Below are 24,906 nucleotides of genomic sequence, written 5' to 3' on the forward strand. Positions count from 1 at the left end.
CATGATACACATGCTTCTGGACTTTTTAATAACTTTTCTTAGTACCGCACAATAGTTTTTATAATATTGAACAATTTCGGGGTCAGTACTCCCTCTTGCTGTTAGATACAGTTCTCTTTTACAGTTGCAAGATATTCTTATTCCTTTAGTTAGCCAAGGTTTTTTACATGTTTTCTTGGAGATGTTATTAATGGGTAATACCTTAGAGAAATTCATAGCTGATGTAAGGCTAAGCTTTTTGTTATCCCCTAAAATTCTGTGTATAGAGTCTATCAGTCAAATTTCGGGCAAGAACCGTGTGCAAAGTGCACCCTAGCATTTTGAACGAAAAAAGAAAGAGTCGCTCTGCAGTCGATGAATGCTATGACGCAATCGTATGCAACAGTGACAGTGAAAGTACGAGAGTTGCCCAGAAAGTAATGCACCCCATTTTTTTTTTCTTAGCCGAAAACAATGCTACGAATGCGAAACGTTACGTATGTATTATTTGATGTATCCTGAGTGAGCGCGCCAAGTTTCTGTCACTTCCGACAGATAGCGTAGCTGCAGGATAGTTTCAAAATGGCGTCTGTAGGTGATGTACGTTACAAGCAACTTGTCGCCACTGAATTTCTGACTGCAGAGAAAGAAACTGTGGGGAATAATTCACAAACGCTTGTGCAAAGTCTATGGGGCATCTCCTGTCGACGGAAGTACAAGTTGTCTCTGGACACTGAGGGTGAGTTCACCAGAAGGCGGTTCATCGGAGCTCTACGATTTGCAGCGGTCGGGACCCCTTCCACGGCTGTCACACGTGACATGTTGCAGCGAGCTGATGTCATTCGCGAGGACAGACGCATTACGACTCGGCAGTTGGCGCTGTATCTGTCAATAAGCAAACGAAGTGTCGATTCAATTATCCGCACTCTTGGATATTCACATGTGTGTGCAAGATTGGTCCTGCGATGTCTAATGGTGGATCACAAACCGCACAGAAAAACGTATGTCTTTATTTGTTGCAACAGTTTGAAGCAAGAGGCCTTCTTGTCCCAGATTGTGACGCTTGATGAAACCTTGGTTGACCATTTTGAGCGAGAAACAAAACGACAACCGATGGAATAGCGCCATTTCCCCTCCCCCCAGAAGAAAACATTCAAAGCAACTGCTTCCGCCGGTAGGTTCATGATCACTGTGTCCTGGGACTTTGAAGGTGTGATTATGATTGATGTGATGCCAAGAGGCAGTACCATTAATTGAGAAGAATATGTCAACACATTAACAAAACTTAAGACGCGCTTCCGGCGACTTCGGCGCCAAAGCAACCCAGGAGATGTTCTGCTGCAATACGAAAACGCTCGGCCCCACACACGTCTGAGGACTGCTGAATACGTCGCATAACAGGGTTGGACAGTGTTATCCTATCCACCCTACCGCCCTGACCTAGGTCCCTCGGACTTCCACTTGTTTGGGCAATTAAAGGACGCCATTCGTGTAAGACATGTTGAGGTCGATGAGGATGTGGTTCAAATGGCTCTGAGCACTATGGGACTCAACTGCTGTGGTCATCAGTCCCCTAGAACTTAGAACTACTTAAACGTAACTAACCTAAGGACATCACACACATCCACGTCCGAGGCAGGATACGAACCTGCGACCGTAGCAGTCGCACGGTTCCGGACTGCGCGTCTAGAACCACGAGACCACCGCGGCCGGCGATGAGGATGTGATTCACACAGTGAAGCACTGGCTCCGCCAGGACAAGAACTGGTACCGACAGGGCAAACACCCCCTTGTTTCTCGCTCTAGGAAGACCTTAGAATGGTATGGAGGTTACGTACAAAAATAGGGTGTTAAATAAAACATGATTATTTCGTGTGTGCAATTCTCATTATGTTCAATAAAGAATTGGGATGGAAATGAAGTCCCATGCTTATTTATTGACAGAATGTAGGGGAACGATGCGGGAGATCCGCCCCGCTGTACTAGCCAAGGTCCGTATGGTGAAGGTTTGCCGTTGCCTTCCTCCGACCGTGATGAGGATGAGTGATGATGAAGACGACACAACACCACTCACCCAACTCGGGGCAGCTGAAAATTCTTGACCCCGCCTGGAATCGAACCCGGGACCCCGTGCTCGGGAAGCAAGAACGCTACCGCGAGACCACGAGCGGCGAACAATAAGGATCTGTTGAAGAATAAAAAGTGGTGCTTTACTTCCTGGGCAACCCTCGTATCAGTGGATTACTGTTTCCGCAGCTCTATATCTTTCTTCAAGAACCTCAGGACATAGTAGGGCCAAAAATTTAAAATTTGGCTGTTAAGTTGCAAAAATCTTGTAATCGGCATAGAAAAATTTGAAAAAACTGGGAGACAAGAAGATTCAGTATTACATCCGAAATGTCTTCGTACCAGTTGCAGAAAATAATTCATTGCTATTGTTGGAGTCTAGGGTCTGGACATAATAACAACTCTATTTTTAGAGGACGACGAAAAGAATCAATATATTTCGGTTTCCACCCGGAACTACTAGTGTGATACAGCCTTTCGGAAAAGAAATTTTTTGAAAGTGTTAAGTATTTTCCAGAAATTTCCATCATGTTGTCATTTCAGATTTATCAGTGGAACAGTATTGTCGAACTTCAGACACCTGTGCGTTGTCAGTTGGTACTACCACGTTTTACGAACTTGATCAAGTATGTAACTTTACTTTTGTCAATTGTGCCTGACGTAAGGAAAATGTTTGTTTTCGTCTTCCAGTAGAAATTTCAGATTTTTGTGAAGAGCACAGGGAAGAAACAAGGAACTGCTTCATTGTTACAAAAATATTCATTAATGAAAAATTGTCATAAGAACTGTGCTACAGGAGCTGTTACAAAATATTTCATGTCAACAAATTAAAATCTCGTCTGTAATGTGTCATCATGCACTGCCTTCTTTCCGCTACCAGTCACTTACGTAACAATTACATCTTCAACAGTTTTGCTGTCGCTATGAACTTCAAGTCGTTAAAAATTAATGATCTGAGGCGTTATTGTGATGGATTAAGCTATTAAAATTCATGTATGAGGACTTTGAACTTCACGGCACACGGCGCTATCGTCTACTGTCACGGCTTCGTCAGCTTGCTCGCCAATACGCGCCCTAGACAGGAAAGGCTGTACCGCTGTTATAAGCGGCACTTTGTATGGCAAAAATGAGAGCTTTAACATTTTTCAATATATTTGCAACTCTCCTTAGCAAATAAAAATCTGACAGTGCATTTCTTTCAGCGTACTCTTACTGTGTGAATAATTTCAGGGCGACTTCCGACTTGCCGCCCCCCTTGTGAGAGGTGCCTGGCGAGTAGCTGTGGGCTGTGCCTGTACGGTGGCGGTCTCTCGCGATGTTAGTTGTGCAACTCTTGCTTGGTACACAACAGGTATTCAAATTGTGCGTCATGGCCTTGTACCAACCACACGGAAGCAACAAACTGCGAGAGGCACTGGGCTCAACCTCACAGCCAGCCGGCTTACTACAATCCCTTTAATCCATCTTCTCAGATTGGTTGTTGCACTCATATCGCCCTTTCGTTACTGCCAGATCTAGGTTCTATGGAAATTTCTCTTAAATTTACGTGCACATCTTTATTTTTCCTAATCTAACGCTTTTAGTGCGAATTTTACTGGCTAAACAGGGTGGTTCATTGATAGTTACCGGGCCAAATATCTGACGAAATAAGCATCAACCGAAAAAACTACAAGCAGCGAAACTTGTCTAGCTTGAAGGAGGAAACCAGATGGCGCTATGGTTGGCCCGCTAGATTACGCTGCCATAGGACAAACGGATATCAAGTGCGCTTTTTTTAAAAAATAGGAAACCCAATTTTTATTACATATTCGTGTAGTACGTAAAGAAATATGAATGTTTTAGTTGGACCACTTTTTTCGCTCTGTGATAGATGGCGCTCTAATAGTCACAAACGTATAAGTACGTGGTATCACGTAACATTCCGCCAGTGCGGATCTTATTTGCTTCGTGACACATGACCCATGTTAAAATGGACCGTTTACCAATTGCTGAAAAGGTCGATATCGTATTGATGTATGGATATTGTTATCAAAATGCCCAACGAGCGTGTGCTATGTATGCTGCTCGGTATCCTGGACGATATCATCCATGTGTCCGGGCCGTTCGCCGGATATTTACGTTATTTAAGGAAACATGAAGTGTTCAGCCACATGTGAAACGTCAACCACGACCTGCAACAACTGATGATGCCCAAGTAGGTGCTTTAGCTGCTGTCGCGGCTAATCGGCGCATCAGTAGCAGACAAACTGCGCGAGAATCGGGACTCTCAAAAACGTCGTTGTTACATCAACATTGATTGCACCCGTACCATATTGTTATGCACCAGGAATTGCATGGCGACGACTTTAAGCGTCGTGCACAGTTCTGCCACTGGGCACAAGAGAAATTACGGGACGATGACAGATTTTTTGCACGCGTTCTATTTAGGACGAAGCGTCATTCACTAACAGCGGTAACGTAAATCGGCATAATATGCACTATTGGTCAACGGAAAATCCATGATGGCTGCGACAAGTGGAACATCTGCGACCTTGGCGGGTTAATGTATGGTGCGGCATTATGGGAGGAAGGATAATTGGCCCCCATTTTATCGATGGCTATCTAAATGGTGGAATGTATGCTGATTTCCTACGTAATGTTCTATCGATGTTACAACAAGATGTTTCACAGCATGACAGAATGGCGACGTACTTCCAACATGATGGATGTCCGGCACGTAGCTCGCGTGCGGTTGAAGCGGTATTGAATAGCATATTTCATGACAAGTGAACTGGTCGTCGAAGCACGTTCACAAAGTTCACAAAGGTACATGTATCACATTGAAACAACCGAAATAAAATGTTTAAACGTACCTACATTCTGTATTTCAATTTAAAACATCTACCTGTTGCTCGCGAAAGGCAAAGGTCCCGAGTTCGAGTCTCGGTCGGGCACATAGTTTTAATCTGCCAGGAAGTTTCATATCAGCGCACACTCCGCTGCAGAGTGAAAATCTCATTCTGGAAACATCCCCAGGCTGTGGCTAAGCCATGTCTCCGCAATATCCTTTCTTTCAAGAGTGCCAGTTCTGCAAGGTTCGCAGAAGAGCTTCTGTAAAGTTTGGAAGGTAGAAGATGGATACTGGCATAAATAAGCTGTGAGTACCGGGCGTGAGTCGTGCTTCGGTAGCTCAGATGGTAGAGCACTTCCTATTTAAAAAAACGCAGTTGATATCCGTTTGACCTATGCAGTGCCATCTAGCGGACCAACGATAGCGCCTTCTGGTTTCTACCTTCAAGCTAGACAAGTTTCGTTCTTTGTAGTTTTTTTTCGTTTGGCGCTTGTTTCGTGAGATATTTCGCCCGGTCACGATCAGTGGACCACCCTGTATAGTGCAGATTAGTAATAATTTGAATCTGACACGTATTCTGTAGTAATTAAATTTGAATTTATAAACGTAGGCTTCGTCAGCGCTTGTCACAGTCAATAAAACTTTCCTTGGTTTGTGACCATATTGTCAATATGTAAAACTACCGACGTTTCGAGTTGCAAGTGACCGAAACGCACTGGTGGATACAGAAAAACCTCAAGCAGGGGTCGCTAAAGATATCTTGAGCTACCTTTACTTTTACCGGAATAAAAAATAATCAAGTCACATGCAAAGTTTTATTCTAGAATATACACTTTATTCGCACTGAAAAATGCAAACCACTAGTACACTTAGCACTAAAACACACACCGTAACACTCTGCGTATTTCTAATATCACTAAGCACGACACTGACTGGTAATTTGACCAGCTTTTCTCACATCGGGCGGTTGGAAAACATGCAGCTGCCACCGCTTCTACAAGCCGCCGCCCAAACCACCCCAGCATGCAAAGTGTTCGGCCAGCCACAGTCAAGAGTCTCTGCGCCTCCAGCTGAGCAGCCGGTCTGGGCGGTCAGCGGGCCACAGAACAAAGTGAGATACGTGACACCGATCCTGGCCGTGTGTTGTTGCACAAATTGGTAATAGCCAATAATCGCAGTTGTTCACTTTTTATCACTTCCAAGTTATCGAGACGATTGTAGCTTTCAAACTGTGTATCTGGCAGCGACTCTACTTCCATTATATATGTGGCTCGGCTGCTTCGAGAACAATCGCTGTCAGAATGTTCACTGTCAGACATTTATGTAGTGTGAACAAATACCTACTGTGACAGCGACAAGCCAATACATATCTTACGACGTATAACATAAGGGCGAGTTTCCAATGATGAAATCATCCGGAAATTAATGTGTGTGGAACTTTTATTGTCAATTCCATTCCTTTTTACCACATTCTATAGAGGACTTCTATAGTAACAACGCGTTTTTAGAAATATTTTCGATAGGCACTATTACCGGAGGTATACTCATGAATAGTTTCCAAACCTAACTCTTATTATGAGTTGTTGTTGTTGTTGTTGTTGTTGTTGTTGTTGTTGTTGTTGTCTTCGGTCCTGAGACTGGTTTGATGCAGCTCTTCATGCTACTCTATCCTGTGCAAGCTTCTTCATCTCCCAGTACCTACTGCAACCTACATCCTTTTGAATCTGCTTAGTGTATTCATCTCTTGGTCTCCCTCTACGATTTTTACCCTCCACGCTGCCCTCCAATGCTAAATTTGTGATCCCTCGATGCCTCAAAACATGTCCTACCAACCGATCCCTTCTTCTAGTCAAGTTGTGCCACAAACTTCTCTTCTCCCCAATCCTATTCAATACCTCCTCATTAGTTACGTGGTCTACCCATCTAATCTTCAGCATTCTTCTGTAGCACCACATTTCGAAAGCTTCTATTCTCTTCTTGTCCAAACTATTTATCGTCCATGTTTCACTTCCATACATGGCTACACTCCAAACAAATACTTTCAGAAACGACTTCCTGATATATAAATCTATATTCGATGTTAACAAATTTCTCTTCTTCAGAAACGCTGTCCTTGCCATTGCCAGTCTACATTTTATATCCTCTCTACTTCGACCGTCATCAGTTATTTTACTTCCTAAATAGCAAAACTCTTTTACTACTTTAAGTGTCTCATTTCCTAATCTAATTCCCTCAGCATCACCCGATTTAATTTGAATGCATTCCATTATCCTCGTTTTGCTTTTGTTGATGTTCATCTTATATCTTCCTTTCAAGACACTGTCCATTCCGTTCAACTGCTCTTCCAAGTCATTTGCCGTCTCTGACAGAATTACAGTGTCATCGGTGAACCTCAAAGTTTTTACTTCTTCTCCATGAATTTTAACACCTACTCCAAATTTTTCTTTTGTTTCCTTTACTGCTTGCTCAATATACAGATTGAATAACATCGGGGAGAGGCTACAACCCTGTCTCACTCCTTTCCCAACCACTGCTTCCCTTTCATGCCCCTCGACTCTAATAACTGCCATCTGGTTTCTGTACAAATTGTAAATAGCCTTTCGATCCCTGTATTTTACCCCTGCCACCTTTAGAATTTGAGAGAGAGTATTCCAGTCAACAATGTCAAAACTTTCTCTAAGTCTACAAATGCTAGAAACGTAGGTTTGCCTTTTCTTAATCTTTCTTCTAAGATAAGTCGTAAGGTCAGTATTGCCTCACGTGTTCCAACATTTCTACGGAATCCAAACTGATCCTCCCCGAGGTCCGCATCTACCAGTTTTTCCATTCGTCTGTAAAGAATTCGCGTCAGTATTTTGCAGCTGTGACTTATTAAACTGATAGTTCGGTAATTTCCACATCTGTCAGCACCTGATTTCTTTGGGATTGGGATTATTATATTCTTCTTGAAGTCTGAGGGTATTTCGCCTGTCTCATACATTTTGCTCACCAGCTGGTAGAGTTTTGTCATGACTGGCTCTCCCAAGGCCGTCAGTAGTTCTAATGTAATGTTGTCTACTCCGGGGGCCAGGTTTCGACTCAGGTCTTTTAGTGCTCTGTCAAACTCTTCACGCAGTATCTTATCTCCCATTTCGTCTTCATCTACATCTACATCTACATTATGAGTTAGGTATGGAAAACTATTGTCACGTTATTAGTAAAAATACGGTCACGAGTCTTGTAACATTATTTTACTGAGAAATTAATATGAATTTCTATTATTAATACTTCACAATCAACTGATCACTCTCACTCTTGACCAATCTTCACACTTGCACTTGATACAACTCGGACTTGTTACTTATTCATTCTTCAGTCTTAATATTTCTGCGTTTGAATGTAAACTGGCTTCCTATTCGCCGAATAGTCCGTATTTATAACGCTGCGTATCGAAGGTTCTCCGTACAACAAAACATTAGAATATTCGCAACTTTTCTTGAACAAGTGCTAGACAGAATATCGTATCGATGTCGCTAGACTTGCGGACTTTTATTTTTGAAGTTCTTCCCATCAGCCAACAAGACTTTTTTTATATAACGTAGCTGGGTTCTAATTCGTCTTAGCTCCCTACACAAATACAGGAGACCCTCCCCACGACCCCACGGTACACAGGAGACTCTGGTGAGATGGGATGTTTCAAGACGAACTCTCTCCTTCATTTTGTTGATTCGCTTAGCAGAAGTACCGTACCACGTTTAGGCAGTAGAGTGTGAAATAACAGCCAGTCTGATCACAAAAAAATTTGGCTTCAATATACGCCCAGTTTAAGAGACGTTGCCTACTACCATACAAGGAGAATTTGCAAACACTGCTAGGCAGTAAATGCGCCGACCAGCAATCGCGCGACTCCACAAAGAGTGTTACCGGTCGATTAGCCAGCGACGTCTGCGCCGCTTATAGGCCAGAAAAGTACATCGCCTGCCTGCAACACACTGCCGAATGACTGCATTCTGCATAACCGAGTTAAATGCTTAGCAGAGTTGTTTCACGCTTGGTTGCCGCTTCTCCTCCCTACAGAATTAAAAAAAACTTCATCTGCCTCAACACTGTTATTATTAGCACATGATCTCGCAGCTTTCAGTGTGAAATTTCTTGTTCTGCTGGGAGTGTTACTTCATTTCGCGGAGTCAGTTCATAAGTTGTTTGTTGTGGATAACTAAATTCGACCTTTCTTCTCGTACATTGTTGCAATATTAATCACTCGGAGCTGTACTCGGAGGACGTATCCTTCTATTGAACATAATTTCTGTGTTTCATAACAAGCTATGCGTCTGTGTTCATCATTTTTTATTTGCTCCACGTTACTACGCTGAACGTCAGGAGTTATCACGATGGAATGAATTAAAGGAATTTCACGCCTGTACAGCGAGACACAGTTCTGATGCAGTTGATGTTATTGGGTCCAGAAATTCCAGTTTCAGTACAGTAATCGTTACAAGAATCCGTCAAACTTTTATTGGCAGCTGACAGTCTGCGAGAGCATGAGACTCAGAACCGAATATCTCGCTCGTCGGAAGCAGTCACGTTCATGATTCGACTATCTGAGCACTCCTCCAGAACTGACTCAACTTTTCATATGAAGCGTCCCCTTTGAAAAATTATCAATGACAGTGCACACAACGTACTCAGACCGTTCTCTCTTTACTTATTCTGATCATCACTAAACTGACACACAACATTTTTAGCGCAACGCAATCTGACTTTCAATAATCCTTACAAAAGAATGGCCCTGACTAACATTAACCTATGACTTTCATGAATCATTTACCTCACAAAAATCTTCGTTACCCGAACTACTGCAATACAGCGAGCGCCAATACTGCCACCTAAATAGAAGATTCTAACTACTGAAGACACTAACTACTGATAGGCATAGTTAGCAATTGAAAGATTTTGATAGAGAACTAACAATGTATTTACCTTAATAGCGTTCAATATATAATTTTATGACATCCAACCAAACCAATTTCCTTTTTTTTGACGGACACACGTCCTGATCTTCAGTTCTCAAAACTCTGGCGTCTCTCTCCCCACATCCACCACTGCTGGCGTCTCACCTCCAACTGCCCAACACTACAATAGAGAATATTCCAACAATGCCAAACAGCCACAGTCAGTGATTTTCATACAGAATGCTACATGGCGTTACCAATATAAAAACTTAAATATTGCCACTGATGTTTCCACCTGCTATTTCCGAACACTGCTACCAGAGGTTCTCCCAGAGGGAAATGCTTTATGCGACTGCCAGAGATAAGCAGGAAATTCAAGTTCGACTCCTGGTCCGGCACGTAACTTCACTTGTAGCTATAGATTCACTACAATTGTAACTACAGATTCACTAGATCAGTGGCTTAACACGCGTCGACATTTTACGTTGATATCGTTTACTGTCACTCCTTGTGCACATATTTCATCGTCATCGGTCTGGTCTCATTTCATTACAGTACATTTAACTCATTTCGCATGTAATCTAAAAAAAGGCATCACGAAATTACCAAAAGCTCTTCTAATGTGTATTTACAAATACAGACTAACAGTTTATATCAAGGGACCATCTTGAAGCCATCTATGTATTAACAAGAATGGTTAAGAAATAGTACATGTGAAAACAATGAAGTCATACATTGTGTACAGCAGTCACCACGGAGACCATTACATCAGGTTAAAGGAACGTTCAGTGACGTCAAGTACATAACTGTTATCAGATGCAGCAGTTCAATTACAATATGTGTAATGTTACCTTATGAATTGAAATGTCATGTGGCTAGGGCCTCCCGTCCGGGAGACCTGTCGCCTGGTGAAAGTCTTTGTAGTTGACGCCAATTCGGCGACTTGCGTGTGGATGGGGATGACATGATGATGAAGACAACACAACACCCAGTCCGTGAGCGGAGAAAATCTCCAACCCACCCGGGAATCGAACCTACGCCCCCTTGCACGGCATTCTGCCACGTTGATCACTCAGCTATCGAGGCAGACATTTTACCTTATTAATCACGAAGTGCACAAATTGACTGTCCATTGCACTGCTCAATATACTCTCTCACCATAGTTGTATCAGAAACTAGAGACAGAATTAAGCGATGTTTGTTTTCATACGTGTGCAGCGATATCGCTTACAAGTTTGGATCATTTCTCGTAACTTCATCAAAGATTCACAGCTTACAGTATCAAAGTCCTTTACTGTCGACAATAGATAAAGCTAGTAAAACAGAGGAATGAATATGAACCGCCAAAACCCTGAAACGTACATTCTAAAGCACAAACTAGTATCACGTATCTGAGAGTATTCGCCTGGGGCCAAATAGAACATCGAAGTGCATACGCGATATATGGGCACCTACTAAACAGTCTAGATTATACGAAATCGCAAGATACAACTTCGTTAATTTTGTACACAGGGTAAAAAATTTTTACAGCTTCAGTGGTTCAGGGGCGTCGCGTCGGATAATGTCTTGAAAGCTGCACAGTATTTCAACCAGAATTCTGCTCTTCATCTTCAGGTGCTTACTGGCATGTTGCTGTAGTTGCTCTTCAGTATATTCGTTGGCTCACCAGAAAAGCGCAGGCGCCATGGGGTGGGGCTATCAAGTCATCGCAGACGAATCGTAGAGAACTTCGACATCCAGAGCCCCCTGTCGGCGGAACGGATGACGGTCTAAGCATGCGCTACGAGGGAAAAGCTGGACACAAATCGCGGCCCAAGGCGTGCGTGGGCGGTGTGCTGGTGGCCAATTTAAGTGTCCTGACTTCGATTCGCCATCTGTGTTAATTCTTTGGATTCGTTCGCCTGCAGTCGACAGTGCTTTAGAACCGTCAGTGCTGGTTCCCATGCCTCGCTAAGTTGCAACGTTGTAATCCCGCGAGTGTTGATCAGGTATTTGGTCTGTCTCTTTAATGATGGCGTTCCAGTACGTGGAAGCAGGCGAAACTATCATTAGGGCCAGAGTTGGATTAAAGCGTGATTGACTTGCTGAGTTAGTGAAGCTCTTTCTCTTGAATAAATGCCAACCGGTGTGGCCGAGCCGTTCTAGGCGCTTCAGTCTGGAACCGCGCGGCCACTACGGTCGCAGGTTCGAATCTTGCCTCGGGCATGGATGTGTGTGATGCCCTTAGGTTAGTTAGGTCTAAGTAGTTCTAACTCACAATTCAAAAAAGGTATTTTTGGCTCAAAAACGGCCTGTTCGAGCTATATGTGGTGTAAGTTCGAGAACCTCTTGTCGAACCCTATTCAACAGTCTGGGAATTCTGACGTTTCCCTCATAGTATATATTTTCTTTAATGTCGTTTGTTGTTAGCAATATTAGCCTATTCCCAAGAGTTAGCAGCTTTCACTCAGTTAATACTAGACAGAAATCCAATCTGCATGTGGAATGCACTTCCTTGACTCTTGTGCAGAAAGGAGTGCAGTATTCTGTTGCATCCATTTTTAATAAGCTACCACAAGAACTCAGAAATCTTAGCAGTAGTCCAAACTGAAGAGTTTCCTCATGGCTCACTGCTTCTATTCTGTCGAGGAGCTATTGGAAGAGCTAAAAAATTAAGCAAATTTCAGCGTTACATTGTTGATTTTCTTTATGTAAACTTACGACTTGTCACCTGAATATGTTTTCTTATATTTCATTTTATCTGTTTGTAATATTGTGTTATAATTTCATGTATTGAGTCGTTCCATGACCACGGAGACTTCTCCTTAATTTGGTCCCACGGAACAATAAATAAATAAATAAAATATGTCCTAGGGGACTGATGACCTCAGATGTTAAGTCCCACAGTGCTCAGAGTCCTTTGAAACATTTCTTGAATAAATCATCCCAAGTTTTCCGAAATTGTTGTCATTTGTTTGTCAGTACATGTACGTCATACCTACTGATTTCCGGTCAATTAGGATAATTCTTTCGTGGTGCTCAATTTTCTTGTCTTAGAGTGTATTAATTACTAGCGCCAGTTTATGTCTTTACATTTAGTTACCTGTTCAAGCAGTAGATTATTAAAAACTTCCTGGCAGATTTTAACTGTGTGGCATACCGAGACTCGAACACAGAGTCCCGAGTTCGAATCTCGGTCCGGCACACAGTTTTAATCTGCCAGGAAGTTTTATATCAGCGCATACTCCGCTGTAGAGTGAAAATTTCATTCCAGTAGATTATTATTTGATTAGGATTCGGATGAACGAGTTAGTGCAGAAGCCATCCATATCGCAAGAAAATGGGCACGGTGTGACGAGAAGAGCGTTCAGTAATTCCCATCGTGGTAACTGCTTATGTTTAAAGCGAGCGAAATGATCTAGATGTACGAGATTGGACTCGTTTTCGATGGGTGGTGGTTCAAAACCCAGTATGGCGATAAAGATTTAGGTTTTTCGTGGTTTCCCTAAGTTGCCCCACTGCAGATCGCAAACGAGGATCCGTGCAACGGAATAGGTTCTTAGATATGCGACTAGTTCGAACACTTGCTAACTAATAGACACTACTACAGTGTCCTCGACGGCGAAAATTCATCAGGAACAAGGGTATCGTCAGGAGTGCCCCAGGAAAGTATCATAGATCGCTCTTGTTCTCTATATACGTACACGATATATTGGTTAGGGGGAGCAGCAGTCGTACACTGTTTGCTGATGATCCTGTAATGAACGGGAAAGTTTTAGCGTTAAAGGACTGTATGAGGGACTTGATGACACAGACTGAATTTGTTTGTTGAGATGAAAGGCCCCTTGCTCTAAATGTGATAGAAGTTAATGCAGATAACAATAAAAAAACAATACTGTAATGTTCGAATACAACACTAGTCGTCTGCTGCTTGACACTGTCACTTCAATTAAATGTCTTGTCGTATTGTTGCAAATTGACAAGAAGTGGAACGAATAAGTTAGGTCGGTTGTAAAGAAGTGGAATGATCGACTTCGGTTTATTAGGAGAATTCTAGGAAAGTAAATTCCATCTAAGAAGGAGACTTCGTACAGAATATTTGTGCTACTGATTCTTTAGATTAGGTTAGATTAGATTAGTTTTTTGTTCCATAGATCCGTGCTGAGAAGATCTTCGTGTATGTGGAACATGTCAAGTTTTATTTTCTTTTTTTCTTAAGTTGAAATAACAATATATACATCATTTGTTTCTATTAAAAAACTCGTCAATGGAGTAGAAGGAGTTGGCTACTAGTAAGTCTTTCAGACTCCTTTTAAACTGATCTTTATTTGTAACTAAATTTTTTATGTTTGCTGGCAAATTATTGAAGATGAGTGTTCCTGAGTAGTGAACCACTTTTTGAAGTAAAGTAAGTGCTATTCAGTCCTTGTTCAGATCATTTTTGTTCCTTATATTGTATTTATGAACTGAGCTGTTTGTTGGAAAAAGAGATATATTATTTAGGACAAATTTAATTAAGGAGTAAATATACTGAGAGGCAGTAGTTAGTATACCCAGTTTTTTGAAGAGGTTTCTACATGACGTCCGTGAATTTACTCCACTAATAATACCTATCACACGCTTTTGGACTCTGAAAACTTTTGTTTGCCTTGAAGAGTTACCCCAAAATATTATACCAAATGACATTATGGAATGAAAGTAGGCAAAGTATGCAAGCTTTTTCATTTTTATGTCGCCTATGTCAGCCAACACTCGAATTGCAAATACAGATTTGTTAAGGCGTTTCTGCAGTTCAGTGGTATGTTCCTCCCAACTGAATTTATTATCGAGTTGTAATCCCAGGAATGTAAGACTTTCAACGTCTTCTATCTGCTCTTCTTCATACTTTATGCATGTGCTGGGTGAAAAACTGTTACAGGTTCTGAATTGCATGTAGTGAGTCTTTTCGAAATTTAATGTTGGTGAGTTGGCTTTAAACCATTTATTAATATCCATGAAAATATGATTTGCAGATCTTTATAGAACTACACTCGACATACTATTTATTGCAATACTTGTGTCATCTGCAAACAAAACGAACTCTGCTTCTGGCAGTGTAACTGATGAGAGATCATTAATGTACACAAGAAAAAGCAATGGCCCTAAGATGGATCCTTGTGGGACACCACATGTAATTTCTTCCCATTCTGTTGATGACTGATGACTTAATTCACTGTTCGCTTGCACTGACACCCTTTGTTTCCTGTTAGCTAGGTATGACTTGAACCATTTTGCAGCACTGCCTGTGACATCACAGAATTCTAATTTATTTAAAAGGATGTTGTGGTTCACACAATCAAATGCCTTTGACAAATCACAGAAAATACCTGCTGCTTGTAATTTGTTATTTAATGAATTAAGTATATTTTCACTGTAGATGTGAATAGCCTTCTCGATATCAGAACCCTTCAGGAATCCAAACTGTGTTCTTGATTATATGTTCTTGAGTACTACCCGAGCGTTTGGGACGTCCATCAATTCGCACTGTCGAAGACAACGAAGCGATTCAGAGGTGTGCTGCTATATTTGATACTGATAGGTTCTATCAACAAGCGACTGTTACGACAATGCTCTGTGTATACAAAAGTGATTCCCTGGAGGGAAGATATGCTTTCTTGTGAAACACAATGAAGAAATGTGATTCTTCCTTTTCTTCTGGCATATTAGCTGATGGGACACTCCTTGGGTATACTGGCGACTTATATTGTGAAACGGAGATAGGCGTCCAGAAAGGGGGGGAGGAGGGAGGGAGATTGGCGATTAGCCTTCTCCTCTAATCTGGGTACGGCGTTTTATTTGTTACGGAATTTTCATGAATTTCTAGCAATAATTATTTGCTGCTTTGCTGTGGTGCAGATTACAGAACCTTTCTCTTATATCTATGAACCCAGAACTTCTCGCACTCCGTTGCGTGCAGCTCAGAAGCCATTTTGAGAGTGGTTTTGGGAGATTTCTCATCGTCATAAAAAAATATGGCTTTAAAAACACATTTCCAGTTATACCAACATTCCAAAAAAGAAATTGTGGAAGTAATGGAATAAATCCATTAACGTCATCAAATACCAAGTTTTGTAAGCATGCAAAATGTTGTGGATGTCATCAAAGTTTATCTCTATTTTTTCACTCCGAGGAGTATTAACTCGTCATTTGTTTGCAGAATGAAATTTTAACTCTGCAGCGGAATGTACGCTCATGTGAAGCTTTAAAGCTTCGTCATTTCGTGTTGCTTAGTTTTGTTCATATTAAATGGGAAGAGCTCAACCGTTCTGGTTCTTTTTCTATAGCAAACTTTTAATCTTCAGTGACAAATTTAATAAAGCCTTTGTGAATATCTTGTAACTTTATTTCATAACTCGTCGAATACGGTGGAGGTTATTGTATGAGAATGTAATTTGTTCTTTGGATCAAAAAGGTCTGTATTCGCATTAGTAAGATAAAAGAATGAAGTTTGTATATGTTATTGAAATACGCTTCCCGAGTGTGTCTCAAAGCAATGTACCTTAAATACTAATAATAAAAGTTTTGTGTAGTTCACAAATTTAGTTATTGGGGTATGGCACCTTTTTAAACACACCGATTTAGTTATATCAAAAGTGGCAGTTTTAGAATTTTACCCCCAGTTGGAAAAAATTCTGCAGACGCCTGTGGAAAAGGGGTACAACATTTCGGCGATCAGACATGCTGCCATTGTTTAGAGAACCAGATTTACGACAGACTACAGAACGTTGCTACGGCGACCGACATAAATCTCCTCTAGGGATAAAGAAGACAAAGTGAGAGATATCACGGCTCGCACAGAAGCATGTACACAACTGGTTTTCCTTCGCTCCATTTGCGAGAGGAACAGGAAAGGGAATGGCGAGCAGCACTACACGGAACCTCCCAACACCTCTGTAGATGTAAATGTACAATATACTGTTGCTCGGTGTCAGTACTCAACACAGATACTGCAGTCTTAGCGCTACGGAGAGATTTATAATGGAACACTCTTTTGAAGTGCATACGGTTTATTCCCTCAGTGATAGAGTTTTTTTGTGTGACAGAATATCGTCAGATCTGAATCACTAATAACTAAGAGACTAACAGTGTGTAAACAATGGTTGAGCCTGCAACGGATAGATTATGTCTGTACGTGTTTTTTGAGCAGGATTTGTTTTGCCAGTGACGTCACCGCATCAGTGTAGACACAATCGCCTGATTGTTACGAATTAGCTTTGTGTATAAGTTAAATTGGTGGTGCGTGGAAACTCCTTTAAGTGCGATATTGATTCGAGTGTCATTACGAAGAGTTTGCGGAGCACTAATAGAACTCAATGTGAGAGAATAAAAATATCTGTTGTAATATAAGTGAAAATGGGTATTAGATGGAAAATTACAAAATCATGAAAGATGCCGTTTCGTATGACTCATAAATATGTCCCGAATCATCGAAAACGTAAGTCAGAGGACTACTCGCGTCGACTTGAATCCAAAAAGACTGAAAGGTCCATTACTGAGCGAAAGAGAGAGCTACGGCGGCATCGAAAAGGAAATGAATAACCGGCGCAAAGCTATTACGCGTATGGTCCATCGCGCCTAGAGCGGCCAGTAACAGTTCAAACGTCCATGAATCAGTTGCAGGTATCGTTGGAAGTTAACACTTAGTGTAACGATTGCATTAAAGAAATTGATAATTAACTTGCATATTAATACGAAACACTTCGTACGATTTTATGCCGTCATTTTCACGGACCCAAACTGCATATGCAGAAATTCCTCTTTTTTTCCCCAGTGAATCATTGCTGCATATGTGGGTGTATGTGAACTCGCAGAATGATCAACGGTGGAGTTCTCGAAATGTTCATCGATAACAGCGAGGAGCTCTAAGAAAGGAGAGGCAGGCAGCAATCAGTCGCAATTACATTAGTTTTTATTGTTCTTGCAAATGTAGCTTTCGGCTATAAATAGTCACCTTCAGTGCTAAAATACAAGGAAATTTACAGAATCAAAATTAATTTACTTTACATTGAACAAAAAGTAAACACCACGTTATCCAATAGCAGCAATCCATACAGTAAACATACAATTCGAGCTACAATTCAATAGACTCGGGACAGTGCATGTCACCACATGTTCTTACAGATGTTTAAGCTAAAGGAAACTTATTTACAGCAAGTTTGCTCCTGCCTATACACCTGTAAGAACATATGGTGACATATACTCAGCGAGTCTGTTGATTTGTAGCTCCAAGAAATGGCTCCGAGCACTATGGGACTTAACAGCTGAGGTCATCAGTCCCCTAGTACTTAGAACTACTTAAACCTAACTAACCTAAATAAAGCACACACATCGATGCCCAAGGCAGGATTCGAACCTGCGACCGTAGCGGTAGCGCTGTTCCAGACTGAAGCGCCAAGAACCGCTCGGTCACACCAGCCAGCTGAATTGTAGCTGAATTGGTGTATTGACCAGTATGGATTGCTGTTATTGGATAGCATACTGTTTACCTTTTCTTCTATGTAATGTAAATTAATTTTGATTCTGTAATTTTTCTTGTATTTTAGCACTGAATACGGCTTTTTCTATCCGGAATCTAGATTTTCAAGCATGATAAAAACTAATGGGACTGCTACTGATAGCTGTGTGCCTCTCCTTCCTTATAGTCTGCAGTCGCTGTACACAATGGTTCATTATGGAAACATCGTTGGTCAAGGGACTCTGTTTGTTACGAAAGCAGGAGTATGGTGTGCAAATAGTGCAATTTGAATTACTGAGCCGATCTCTTTCCACCGAAATATAGCTTTTAATAGGCGTGTTAAAGATCAATTAACGAAAAAATTTAAAATATTTTCATAGAGAAAAAAATGGAAGGAACAAGTGCCAGTACCTCACTGTAACAAATTAGTTCCTACAATGAAATAAACATCGTTCAGTTTCAGTTTCCGCAGTGCTCTGTCTGAAGTATTACGCTCAGCAACAGTTCTATCAGAATTTTTTCCAAGGCCGATTGTTACTCGCCTGGTCGGGCTAAAACTGATTCGCCTCCTTCCTAAGTCGGACGAACGTTCCGCATCATTTTCGATGATCGGACCCTCTCTTTCCTTTATTGGTTCCCTCTCGCAAAGCCGGATAAAGCTATTCTGTCGTATGTGAAACTCCCGGTACGAACTTAGATGCGTAACTGTAACTTTATGTCAGTCACTTTCCCTTCGATGCCAGAAAACTGTAATTACTATCAGTACAGCAACATAGGGTAACTGAAGATGGTAACTACATAGCGACTAGGGCGCATCCCGAATAATTCTACCACACATTCAGGAATACACTCGAGTTTATTGTGATTAGACAACCAGTAGCACAAAACAGTAAAAATGAATATAATTCTATAAAAGAGTTAATTACGCGTTTACTCACAGGACGTAATGGTGATTATTCATTATTCAGTACGCAATGTTTTGTGATTTTGTCAAAACATTTGATATATGAGTGTAATGGTACCTTCATATGTACACATATCAGTCTCCGGCCGCTGTGACGGAGCGGTTCTAGGCGCTTCAGTCCGGAACCGCGCTGCTGCTACGGTCGCAGTTTCGAATCCTACCTCGGGGATGGATGTGTGTGATGTCCTTAGGTTAGTTAGGTTTAAGTAGTTCTAAGTCCAGGGGACTGATGACCTCAGATGTTAAGTCCCATAGTGCTTAGAACCATTTGAACGATTTAAATGTGACCATACCAGTCAATTAGTTGTTTTATCTGTGCGCCTAACAGTATTTCCACAAACACGTCACTTAATTTACTACCAGATGTTTTCTGCACGCTTGTAGCTGCACCAATAAGTGGACTACGGCTGTTAGTGTAGATTGATTGGTTGGTTTGGGAGAGAGAGACCAAACAGTGAGGTCATTGGTCCCATCGTAGTAGGGAAAGGTGGTGAAAGAAGTCGGCCGTGCTCTTATAAAGGAACCATTCCGGCATTTGCGTGAAGCGATTTAGCGAAATCGCGGAAAACCTAAATCAGCATGGCCGGACTCGGGTTTGAACAGTTTTCCTTTCGAATGCGAGTTCTGTGCGCTAACCACTGCGCCACCTCTTTCGGTGTTGGTATAAACTAACCATTTTGCGCCTACGTGTACACACTTCATCATCTGACCTGCTGCCCACGGAAAATACATATTAGTGTCTTGCTCTTGTCATATGTACTTGGAGGTACTAACCAGCCCAAAACATTTTATAGAATAAAAATCCGCTACAGTTCTTGAAATTTTTTAAATTTTTTAATCGAAAGGTTTCACGGCTTAAAACTTCATCTTCAGGTCCACCAAACAACTATAAAAACACAAATTTGTGATGGTCGGGTCAGTCAGTCGATCATTGGGGATCACACCCACGTCAAACAAACGTATCGGAGCGTAGAACCAGCAGCCACAGCGCCCGTCTGGATAGCCCGACACTGAAGTGACTTAGTGTCACTTTTTGTTTTCATAATGAATATGAATCTTTCAGCAATTTCCAGCAATTGAAACGGGTTTTTATTCCATGAATTTGTTTCTCAGTTGCGGATGTTTACCTGATCAAAACGTGTTACTCCTAATAGCTACCAAGTTATTGCTCTTCAAATAGCGTAACTACTGGTGTGACGTTGTTACGTACACTGGGTGCAATCACCAGTAGAAATATCTTCACTTATACGCGTTACATCCTGTACGCAATGACGAGCCAAAATGTAAAGATCACTGTGCACCGCGACAATGAATGCAGCCTCGTTGCGTTGTGGACACTTGACGTGTTACGGAAGAGAAAAAACTTTGTGTTTTACCTTACGGCAGTTCTTGCCATGGGAGAAGACTCGTCAGAGAGGTCGACCGCATGACCGTCTAGGGAAGTGATAGCAGTGGTGGTTTCCCTTTGCCTTCCACTGATGATGATGAAATGATAATGAAACAACACAACACTCAGTCCCAGAGCGGAGAAAATCTCTGACAGAGCCGGGAAGCGAACCCGGGCCCCTTCGCGTGACAGACCAGAAAGCTGACGTCTCAGCTATCGGGGCGGACAAGGAAGAGAGACGGATGGGAAATCACTGTAGAAACAATACGGTCAACAAATGGGGAAAATCACTGACATAAACGACTTTGATAACGGGCAGATTGTTAGAGCGTGGGACTGTGAACGAGCGCCTCGGAAGCAGCTAAGCTGTTCGGTTGTTGGCTCGTTACTGTCTCGTGCATCTGGGGAGAACGTCTGAAGGACGGTAAAAACAGAAGTAGACGAGACAGGGTTGGAGGTTATTCGGCTTGGCACTGATTGATACAGTTATTAGTTGTCCTCCTGAGACTATCGTACAAAGGACTCTGCCCATAATGCTCCAAACGTTTGTAAGTAGGCTGTTTAGATTTTTATGTTGGTAACGCCACGTAGCGTACTGTATGAACTTCACTGGCTGTGCTGTGTGCAGTCTGTGGCTGGTTGGAATTGCTGAAAAATTCTCTATTGTAGCGTTGGGCAGTTGCCTGTTAACAGCGCGTAGCGTTGCGCAGTTGGAGGTAAGTCGCCAGCACTGGTGCATGTGGGGAGAGAGGTGGCGGAGTTTTGAGAGCGGATGAGTGTCCATCAGAGACAGTAAATTTGTAAGACTGGATGTCATGCGAGCGAGGTGGCGCAGTGGGTAGCACACTGGACTCGCATTCGGGAGGACGACGGTTCAATCCCGTCTCCAGCCATCCTGATTTAGGTTTTCCGTGATTTCCCTATATCGTTTTAGGCAAATGCCGGGATGGTTCCTTTGAAAGGGCACGGCCGATTTCCTTCCCAATCCTTCCCTAACCCGAGCTTGCGCTCCGTCTCTAATGACCTCGTTGTCGACGGGACGTTAAACACTAACCACCACATATATATATATATATATATATATATATATATATATATATATATATATATATATATAATGACTTTTGAACACTATTAAGGTAAATACATTGTTTGTTCTCTATCAAAATATTTCATTTGCTAACTATGCCTCTCAGTAGTTAGTGATTTCAGTTGGTTGAATCTTTTATTTAGCTGGCAGTATTGGCGCTAGCTGTATTGCAATAGTTCGAGTAACTAAGATTTTTGTGAGGTAAGAATTCATGAAAGGTATAGGTTATTTGTAGGGATTATTGAAAGTCAGATTGCGTTGCGCTAAAAATATTGTGTGTCAGTTTAGTGATGAACAGAATAACTAAAGAGAGACATGTCTGAGTACGTTCAGTTTTGCTCAGCTGTTTGAAAATCAAATAACATAAGATGTTTATCAGCACAGTAATTCATTAATTTTTCTAAGGGGACGTTACACGTTCTCAATTGGGGAGCGATCCGACGACCTTCCTGATCAATGCAGGGTTTTGGCAAGCACGAAGACAAGAAGTAGACTCTCTAGTCGTGTGCCGGCGGGCATTATCTTGCTGAAACGTACGCTCAAGATGGTTTGCTGTGAAGGGAACGTATCACTACGTTGCAAGGCTGCCGTGGATGACAACAAAGGAGGTCCTGCTACAAAATGAAATTGCACTCCAGACTGGTTTTCGGGCTGTACGGCGGACGAATATCATGTTGGTTCCGACCATTGTCTGGGACGTCTCCAGACACGTTTTCGCTTGTCATCGGGTCTGAGTTCGAAGCGGGACTCATCACTGAAGATAGTTCTACCTCAGTCAATGAGATTCGAGGCTAAATTGCCCGACACGACTGCAAACAGAGTTGTTGGTGGGCAGAGGTCAACGGCAGACGGCGCATGGGGCGCCGTCACCTCCGCCCCCTTTCCGTGAGCCCCCTGTCAATGATAGTTGCGCTCACTGAAGCACCAGCTGCACGTCGTATTGATAATAATGCTCAAGCCGGTGCTCTGAGTGCCTCTCTGACGCTTGCTGGGACCTCAAGTTCCGTCGTGACTCTACGTCGACCGTTTCGTTGTTGACGCTGTATTCGAACGTGGTTCACCCGTTCCTGTCAACATCGTCGAATAGTAGCATCTCTCTTATTCAAATTTCGAACGATTTTTGTATTTTTCGTCGATAGCTGTATAAATACCAGTTTCTAACCAATATATATAACTATTTCGAGGTGCGTCGTGCTATTTGTTTTTTGTTATGTAGAGTGTATAAACATACATAAGAAACGCAGCCGAAATGAAAGCATATGTGTCGTCACACGCTACTCTACCACTGCTTGCATTTTTCGATATTTAGAGCAGGCTGGTATTCTTCTCAATTGCTTATTCGATGTGGTGCTTTTACGTCATAAGGTTTTATTTTGAATTTGTGCATAGTTGTGTGAGCAGATCCTGTCGACAAAGGAGACGGAAGTGCTAAATGGTGTAACAGGTCTGGACTTCGTTCCAAAGCAGCTCTTAGCTCGTCTATGTGTGCCACTTGTCAGATTTAGAGGAACTGGCCGCTGCGTTTGCATCGATCGGGAACTGTCCTACCCAGCATTGGTTCCTGCCCATTGCCGGACATGGTATTTGTGCCGTATGTGAAATACCCTTTTGACCATACCACACTCTTTGTATTTCGTAATGCGCCATATTAGGGTACAGGAGATACGGAAGAACATTCTAACTGAACAGAAGCATCATCAGTGGCCGCCAGCTGTCCACAGCAGCTCGCGGGCGTCCCCAGTATGGACAGACGAGGCCAGCCGCTGATAATGGACAGTTATATGACTACGCGGCTAGCGCGCCTATCTGCTCATCTCCCACTGCGGCGACCTTGCATACGCGCAGCAACACACAGCGAAACAAAAACAAAAAGCTGTTTGTAAACTAAACAACTTGCAGCACGCTTGGTGGGGGAAGCAGTCTGTCCTGCAAGACCATTACGACTGCGTACAAGCACGCTAAGAAATTGTTTCCCATCTAGCAGAGGCAATGTAGTGAGCGGTAACACACCTGGTTTAATATACGATGTTCTATTGCTTTCATTAGTTGTAAGCGCCAAATTATTTCTTTCTATACACACTGTCTGATAAAAATATCCGGACACCCTACGCTGTGCGGAATTGACCACCAGACATCACGATAGGCGGACCCACCACTATAAAAGGAGGTGACAAGTATTGTTTTGTCAGTAGATAAGGAGTATGGTTTGGTTAGGAGAGCTCAGTGACTTACAACGTGAACAGGTTATTGAATGTCACCTAAATAACAGCTCCACCAGGGATGTTTCAGCCCTTCTAAAGCTACACAAATCGACTTTGTTGTTGTGATTGTGAAGTGTAAACTAGAAGGAAAAACTACAGCTAAACCAGTATCAGGCAGACCTCATCTACTCACCTGCATGAAATTAGAAGGAATCAGTCTTGAGTTCCAGAGTGCTACCAGCAGTTCACCTACCACAATGACTGTGCTTAGGGAGCTAAAAAGAATGGGATAGAGCGCTCGAACAGCTCCTCGAAGTCAGACACCCCAGTAGTATTAGCTAGGCGACGTTTGAAGTAAAGAGCGATAGCACTACATATTGGAGGGCTAGAAACGATTAATTTCGAGCGATGAATCCTTGCATGCCCTGTGGCAATTCGATGCAAGGGTCTGACTTTGTGGAATGCCTGGAGGACTTTACCTGCCATCATGTGCAGTACCAATAGTGAACCACGGAGAAAGTGAACCTACGGTATGGGGGTGTTTTTAGTGGTCAGGGCGTGCTTAAGAAACTGCTGAATGTGGAAGGATGTGGATACATTTTACAGAGTAGTGTACTGCACATAGGAGAGGAACACTTCGGAGCCGATGATTGTATGACAATGATAAAGCACTCTGCCATTAAGCACCATCTGTCAGGCAATACTTTCAGTACAATAGCGTCCCCGAAACGGACCGCCGTGCCCAGAATCTCGACCTGAACCCATTGCAACGTCTTGAGGATGAGCTAGAACGTCGACATCCCTCCAAACCCCAGTTTCCAACATCACTCCGTCCTCTGGTTTCGGCTATTGGGAAAGACTGGCCTACCATTCCTCCACAGGCAATTAGCCACGTCACTAAAAGTGTCCCTCGCAGAGTCGAAGCAGTCAGAAGGACGAAAATGAACACATCCCGTATTAATTTTCACTAATAGGTGTCGGGAT

This window comes from Schistocerca gregaria, chromosome 2, assembly GCF_023897955.1.
Source record: "Schistocerca gregaria isolate iqSchGreg1 chromosome 2, iqSchGreg1.2, whole genome shotgun sequence".
Taxonomy (NCBI): domain Eukaryota; kingdom Metazoa; phylum Arthropoda; class Insecta; order Orthoptera; family Acrididae; genus Schistocerca; species Schistocerca gregaria.